Below are 9,000 nucleotides of genomic sequence, written 5' to 3' on the forward strand. Positions count from 1 at the left end.
TAACTGTTAGAACTGTATCTGCTCTTCACTACCTCTCCGAGAAGCTTATAACTAGCATGTTTATTATAATTCTTACGAGTGTCGATGTCACACGTATGGGTGATATTTCGCTCAAGGTGTACTGCACATGCTCCATGATGAGCTTTCGGATAAACCACACTGAGGCCTTTATATATTGAAGAATGTCTGTCCGATACAATCATTAAATCTTCACTGTCTGGAACAATGTCAGCTAATTTATCAAAGAACCACACCCATGAAGCATCAGTCTCACCATCCACAACACCAAACGCTATTGGAAATATTTGGAAGTTCCTGTCTTGGGCACATGCAATGAGGAGACATCCCTTGTAACGTCCTACTAGTTGCGTTCCATCTACGACAATTACCTTCCTCATATATTTCAGACCTTTTATAGAAGCCCCGAGAGATACAAAAACATACTTAAAGCGCTGCGTACCAGCAGCTTCAGGTGTAGAGTGTAAGTGAGTTATCGTACCCGGATTAGCTAATTTAAGAAGATACAAATAGGTAGGCAAAAACCTGTAACTTTTTATATCATCCCCCCTTACATTTTCCACTGCAACCTCTTTAGCTCTCCAAGCGGTAGAATAAGAAATCCGAACATTGAGATCATTTAGGAGCAACTGTGGTAAATCGACAGCTCTCGGACCCCCTTGCGTAGAACTGTATCTGCTCTTCACTACCTCTCCGAGAAGCTTATAACTAGCATGTTTATTATAATTCTTACAAGTGTCGATGTCTCACGTATGGGTGGTATCATACGATGTGATTTTGAAACATTCTGAATTCTTGACAACTTGAGCTGTCAAATGCCATGGACAAGTATCATCAACGCAGACCATCTCCAATCTTGTAGGACATGACCTACGTTGCTTGTAGCAAAAGCATTGTTTGATTGCGAGATAAGACATTGTTTGTTGTATGACTTTTCTGTTCTTAAAAACACTCCCGACATACAAAGTCTCACCTGTCGTACTCAGTTCAACTTGTGTCTCATCATCTCGTAAATTGGCTAAATCATCGAATACCGGTGCAGCATCATTATCGAGAATCTCCAACTCGCCACCATGTAATGAAGAAAAGTCATTATACACTTCGTAAGCCTTAACTGCGGTAACTAACCGATTATCATTCAGTGTCCCACTTGCGGAAGCTCCAATACCACGGTCCAATATCACGGTCGATAGTGACTTCGTATATACCATTAATATTGGTATCCGTGTTACCTTCGCAGCCTGTATCTTGTACACACTTTGTAGTGTACGTACATTGGTACAAACCATGTTGACACGTACGTCTTGGAGTCACGGTTGGTGTACGGTCACCCGAATGAGAAATGTTATCTCCGCCAGGTGCAGTAACTAGCCGATTATCATTCAGTGTCCCACTTGGGGAAGCTCCAATACCACGGTCGATAACATCATCCCAGAGACTTCGTCTATACCATTAATATTGGTATCGGTGTTACCTTCGCAGCCTGTATCTTGTACACATTCTGTTGTGTACGTACATTGGTACAAACCATGTTGACACGTACGTCTTGGAGTCACCGTTGGTGTACGGTCAACCGAGTTATCTCCCCCACGTACACGATGACTTGTGTACGTACACTCTGCCAATAGACGACTGAATTCCCCTGGATGTTGAACCGTTTGTTGAGTGAGAATGACGTCCTCCTCAACATTACCTATTCCATATTCTTCAATAATTACATCGTTCCACTTGTTGTAATCGTAATCTTCGCCACTGCCTTCACTAAAGTCTATAGTAGGATCGAGGGTACTTCCCCCCCATAGATCCATCATCACCCTGATAATCATCATACCCAGCACCATATTCGTTGTCCTCCTCCTCTTCTTCATCCTCATCTGTTTTATCGTCTTCAACGTCGGCTTGCTCATCTACGGCCTCATTATTTCCATCTACATTTGAAGCCGCTACGATGGGATTTGGTGTCGTTGCACTCCCACACACACGGTAACTCTCACCATCGCCACCATTGGTCCTAGGGACAGTATTCCCGAGTGCTTTGACGGTTGTAATGAAAGAGACAAACAAGGTGACACTAGGATCCCCACCACGAATCAAAAAGAAGGTATCCAGGCTCATTTGATTGTCAATGTAGACAGGAGGGCGTTTACTTTCTATCATCACTGACATCTTTCCCGGCATCCAGTAACTAATTATTGGATTGCATTCGGTGGACTTCAAACTGAAAACCTCGCATAATGTACGTACAAATTCCGTGTACGTCATTTTTTGCCTAACACGTACACAACGACCAAACCAGCCTTCCCATGGTTCAAATTTCCATTCTTCTTCTTTGCATCTCCACTCACCCACCATAGTAAATACGGGAATATCCATTACACACCTGCATCATAAATTCAGCAGAACCCCATTAAATGCAAATGAAAGCATGATTATATCTACAAAAATCAAAAAGAATTCCCAACTACACACTTATATACATAAATCTATTCTCATTTAGCAATTTCAACAAAAAAAATTGGAAATAAAAATATTATGGGTTTTTATATAAAAACAATGTTGATTTCGAACACAATCAAGACCCTAGTGTGTTAAAACAAAAAACTTCTTAACCAATTTCATTACTTACACGATCAATGCTTGTCTTGGCTCCAAACTTTGTAAATCAAGAAGATCAAAACTTCTCAAGAATCACATTCGTTCAGAATAATTTGTTTGTTTGATGGATCATGTTTGTCTCTTACAACTATTCACAAATATAAACTAATATTAGAAAAAGTAATGATGACTTTTGCATTAATTGTGACATGAGTCATGTCTAAACTTTTTGGGCATTAAATCCTGATGTCTCATTGTTTTTTAATGTTATTAATCCCCATTTGTCACTGTACTCCCGCAGAAATCAATTAAGAACAAAATATATTGCTTAACCGGAACAGTGTATGTAACTGAACCACTAAACTGAACGTCCAGTGAATAGTACATCGATACGCTGGTAGGGGTAAAATGGTCAGATTTTGGCTAAATTGTCAAAACTTGAAAGCCAATTCTCACTTTGCCAAAACATGCAATTAAAACTTGGTCTTATGCCCTGCCATGCAATTTACCTTTATTATTAAGTCTCTGGACTCCGGGATGGGAAAAGATTTCAAAATATATATTTTTAAAAAGATATCAAAAATTTAAAATGAATTGAGACAACTTTACAAAAAAATTTTTAACAATAAATCAATATATATTATTAAAATTTATATTATTATTAGAAAAACATTATGGTGAAAAGATATTGTCATAGTAAAAAAATATTAAACGAATCTATATATAATAGCAATCTAATAAATACCATTTGCACATCTGAACGGTTGCGTCTTTTTATCGCAATATTTCGTTTAAATCGGTTATTTTTTACTGTTTTGTCTTTTTATTGAATTTTCTCTTTGAATTTTCGTTGAATTATTTACAGTTATATTTGTTCAATTACTCACAGTCGTATCTTTTCAGTTTACAGTTATATCTTTATAGTTGCATTTATTCATTTAAAGTTACGTCTTTCCATTATATAATTTCATTGCATTTTTTGTATAGTTAGTAATACTAAGAAGTTTTTTTACATCAACCATTAGACTACATATCAAATTGGTTTTATTAACCAAAATAACAACCTCAATAAATGCATTTTGCACTTCTGAACGGTTGTGTCTCTTTATCGTAACTTTCCGTTAAAATATTAACGGTTATTTTTTCGGGTGTGTTTTTTATCGCAACTCTTCATTAAATATTGACGGTTATTTTTCGGTTGTGTCTTTTTATTGCAACTTTCCGTTAAAATATTGGTTGTTCTTTATTCGGTTGTGTCTTTTTATCGCAACTTTCCGTTAAAATGTTGACGGTTATTTTTTCTCGGTTGTGTCTTTTTATCGCAACTCTTCGTTAAAAGATTGACGGTTAATTTTTTAATTGACGGTTATTTTTCGGTTGTGTCTTTCTCTCGCAACTTTTCGTTAAAATATTAACGGTTACTTTTTTCGTTGACGGTTATTTTTTTGGTTGTGTTTTCGGTTACTTTTTTCGTTTCTGTTTTTTATCATAACTTTTTGTTAAAATATTGACGATATTTGTTTCTCGATTGTGTCTTTTTTTGTCTATTAAAATATTGACGGTTATTTTTTTCTCGGTTGTGTCTTTTTATTGCAATTTTTTGCTAAAATATTGACAGTTATTTTTTCTCGGTTGTATCTTTTTATCGCAACTCTTCGTTAAAACATTGACGGTTACTTTTTTCGTTGACAGTATTTTTTCGGTTTTGTTTTTTTATCGTAACTTTCCGTTAAAATATTGACGGTCATTTTTTTTTTTGTGTCTTTCTATCGCAACTTTCCGTTAAAATTTTAACGGTTATTTTTTCTCGGTTGTGTCTTTTTATCGCAATTCTTCGTTAAAATATTGACGGTTCTTTTTTTTGTTGACGCTTATTTTTTTGGTTGTGTCTTTTTATCGCAACTTTCCGTTAAAATAGTAACATTACTTTTTTCGTTTGTGTCTTTTTATCGCAACTTTTCGTTAAAATATTAACGGTTATTTTTTCTCGGTTGTATCTTTTTGTCCTAGCTCTTTGTTAAAATATTTACGGTTACAATTTTTCATTGATGGTTATTTTTTCAGTTGTGTCTTTTTATCGTAACTTTCAATTAAAATATTGACGGTTTCTTTTTTTGTTTTTGTCTTTTTATCGTATCTTTCCGTTAAAATATAGACGGTTTCTTTTTCTCGGTTGTGTCTTTCTATCGTAACTTTCCGTTAAAATTTTGACAGTTATTTTTCTCGGTTGTGTCTTTTTATCGCAACTCTTCGTTAAAATATTGACGGTTATTTTTTTTCCGTTTATGTCTTTTTCGCGCAATTTTTCGTTTAAATATTGACTGTTATTTTTTCTTGGTTGTGTCTTTTTATCGCAACTCTTCGTTAAAATATTTACGGTTACATTTTTTGTTGACAGTTATTTTTTCTGATGTGTCTTTTTATCATAACTTTTCGTAAAAATGTTGACATATACTTTTTTTGTTCTGTCTTTTTATCGCAACTTTTCGTTAAAATATTGACGGTTATTTTTTCTCGGTTGTGTTTTTTATCGTAACTTCCGTTAAAATATCGACGGTTATTTTTTCTTGGTTATGTCTTTTTATCGCAACTCTTCGTTAAAATATTGACGGTTACTTTTTGTGTTGACGGTTACTTTTTGTGTTGACGGTTATCTGTCTGGTTGTGTTTTTATATCTTTTAGGTTTTGACCCGCTAGAATTTTTCCTCTCTATATTATAACTTTTCGTTAGTTATTTTGTCACTTATAAATAATTTTATATTCACAAAAAATGTTTCAAAAGTGTTTTTTAGTCATAATTTTTTTTTTTACATTTTTATTCATAAATTTTTTTTAATATCTTTAGAAAATATTTACGATATAACTTTAAGACATTGTTAGTTTTATATAATAATTCAATTATTTGAATATATTATAATAATAATTTAATACATAAACGTAATAAAATATATTTGTTGAAAATGAGTTCCCCGCGATATCGCGGGGATTCATAACCTAGTAATTATAATGAGTAGACGCAATTTTTTAATTTCTTAAACAATTATAAATACAGTTATATAAATATATCCAACAAAAAATTATGATAAATAGACACAACACTTTAAATTTTGTTACGTTAAAGAGAGACAATTTTCGCAATTTTTCTTACAAATAACCAAAATTGATAGTTATTTTTTTAAAAAAAGATAATGATATAGATAACAAAGTATATACATACATATGCTAGATAGCGAAAAAATACAAGTTTATATGAAAACGAATTAAAAAAGTAATAATAAATATACACAACTTTTTAAAAAAGATAAAATTATATATAGAGCTAAAAGACATGAAAGTTAAAATAGAAAAAACGGTTTGTAAAAGACACAATTATTGAAACGAAGAGTTTGTGATGGAGAAACACGAATAAAACATAATGAAAATATACAATTCTAAATGAATAGATATAAATTTGTTTTTATAAAAGACAAATACTGCAATAGTTCATCAAATATACGAAAAGTTATAATATTTCATCAAATAAACTAAAGGTTGCAACAGTTTATCAAATATATCAAATGTTGCAACGGTTCATCAAATAAACTAAAAGTTACAGCGTTTCGTCAAATAAGCCAAAATGTTCATTGGTTTGTCAAATAAACCAAATGTTACTATGTTGAATTAAACGGTAGCAACAATTGATTTCAATATATTTTAGTAATTATTTTTTTTATAAATATTACTATAAACAGTAACCACAAGACACGACCATAGATATGTAATATACAAAAAGCTACAGCGGTTTGTCAAATATACAAAATGTTGCAACGGTTGTCAACTAAACCAAAAATTATAATGGTTAATAAAATAACCAAAAGTTACAATCATTTGTCAAATAAACCATATGTTGCGGCGGTTCAATTAAACGGTTATAATTTCATTTAAATACACTATAATAAATAAATATTAAAATAATAACGGACGAAAATTTACATAGAGAGACGCGACGGTGTATAATTAGATGTTTTAACGATTTATATAATTAAACAAAAGTTGCAGTTGTTCGTGAAATAAACTAAATTTTGTAAATGTTGCAATAGTTCAACCGTTTATTAATAGTTACGATTAAAAGGACGCAACCATAAAAGATATTTACTCGGATTGAAACTTTCTAAATAAATACAACCTTAAAATATTTGTTTTAATTTTTTTTAAAAAAACTGCGATAAAAAGACACAATTATTCACAATTACAAAAGACATTTATTCGGATAATTATAGATTAGTACTTTTTCTTTATTATTTTCATCATTAATGTATACTGACAAAAAACAAAAAAAAATTGATAACATCATATATTAGTAGTATGGATTTTATTCATTAATTTCTCTCTTGATAACAAGCTAATCCTTATGAAAATGGAAATATCTTTAGTTAACTAGGTAAGGTTTCTGATAATTCGGAACTATTACAAATTATTTATAAAAGTATACACAATCGAAATAAAAGTGAAAATATATTGGGAAACAGTGAACTATTTTGATCATTGTAGAGAAAATTTGAAGTAAACATTAGTAGGTGTCATGATGAGGTGTGGAAATAATTAATGTATGTATGTATCTATATGAAGTGTGTCATTAAACTCAAGCTAAGGTCCTTCCAATTATAATTTGAAACATCACAAAGTTGAAAAAAGAAAACGAGTACAGAGAAATTAAATGGCAATCAATAATAACAACTGATAACTTGTACCTCTATTCACTAGGCGTGAATCGTGATGATCTTCAAGCATTTATCAAAATGTGTTTGGACCCATTTTTTAGGTATATGATTAAAGTGCATGAAACAATACAAAGTGGGTAATCTTAGTGCCATATATCTATTGTTGTATAAAATTACAAATATTGTATTTGTTGTCTGTGTGAGTGTGAGGGACAAGAGATTGCACTAAAGACTACTTTAGTTGGTGAAGTGGTACAACTTACAACAATAACCAGTATTTTGACTTTTTACATAGAAAGTGGGGTTTAAGAGCTAATGCTGATTATATTATAATTATAAAATATGTATATGTATAATAATCAATATGAGTTTTAGTAATTTAGAACACAACCGAAAACTACCAACAACATATATTGAAATGCACACTTCTTCTGCATACTCCTGTTTCATTTTATAAGATTTTCTGGCTAAAATCACACACATTAAAAATTTATTTTCCAATACAAAAATATTATTTAATATTTTTATTTAAAACCATGCAACCAGTCATAGAAAATACTGCATAACAAAAATGATCACAAATATTAAATAGACTTAAATTTACATAAAAATAAAAATTTTGTGGGAAGATTTTGGTAGTAAATGAAAATAAGAAGCTTTATCTTCGGCGAAAACTTGGAAAATGTATTTTGTGTGAAACGAATCAAATGGTGCTTGTCGTCATCGCATGGATCACTCTAATTAATTAGTACTGAGGTTTTACTGACTGAAACAAGATTGGTTGAAGTAAACAAAGAACGAAACTATAAATATGTCCTAATGTGACATGAATTACAAGAATTCTATATACATGTGCCCTACATTTTTTTTTTTATTATTGTTTCAGTAACTGAACAGTAATATTGATTTTATTTTTTTAACAAATAGTTAACATTAAAACTAAATTTTCTATTTAACACAAAATATTGATATAATTAACTGAAATTTATCTACTTTGACACAAATCTAGGAAAAAAATAACTAGATTAACATTCACTTGGTTTGTGTTAAATTATATATAAGACAAAAAAATATATAAAATAAAATAAAAGAGTAAGCTTTTATTACTTGGTTTGTGAGGTTAGTATGTATTCAAGGGAACTTGATTGGTAAGTCTTGAGCTTTATATAGAGTTATATTTTGTTCGTAATCTGTGGTTTCTGACCCCGTTATCTCTATTTAGCTTCTTTTGTTTGAGTTTAGTTTCCAGAGATATGTTAGTCTTCTACCGGCATAGTTTTTGGAAAGTTCTATCTTTGCCGATTTCATGTATCAAAATCGTATCTTATCCATGTATTTCTCAATCGAATGATAATAAATAAATAAAGTTAACTCTTTAAGAAAAGAAAAAAATTTGCAAAAAAAAAGGAAAGCTTTTATCACACTTTTTTTCTCTATAAATAGAAGGGATGGCTTATAGACGAACAATTCTTGGGTTCACCCCTAGGGGTGAACCCTTGTATTCACCTCCATTACTTTAATCCAATCATTATGCCATGTCATCTAATACTTAAATAAAAATTAAAAATTAAATAAACAAATAAAACTAATTAAGAAAATAAATTATTAACAATAAGATTCATTAATTAACGGCGTCGTCTTCTTCCTTTAGGTTTTCGATTTCAGAATTCTGGAACTTGTCTATCT

Source organism: Arabidopsis lyrata, assembly GCF_000004255.2.
Source record: "Arabidopsis lyrata subsp. lyrata unplaced genomic scaffold ARALYscaffold_1, whole genome shotgun sequence".
NCBI lineage: Eukaryota > Viridiplantae > Streptophyta > Magnoliopsida > Brassicales > Brassicaceae > Arabidopsis > Arabidopsis lyrata.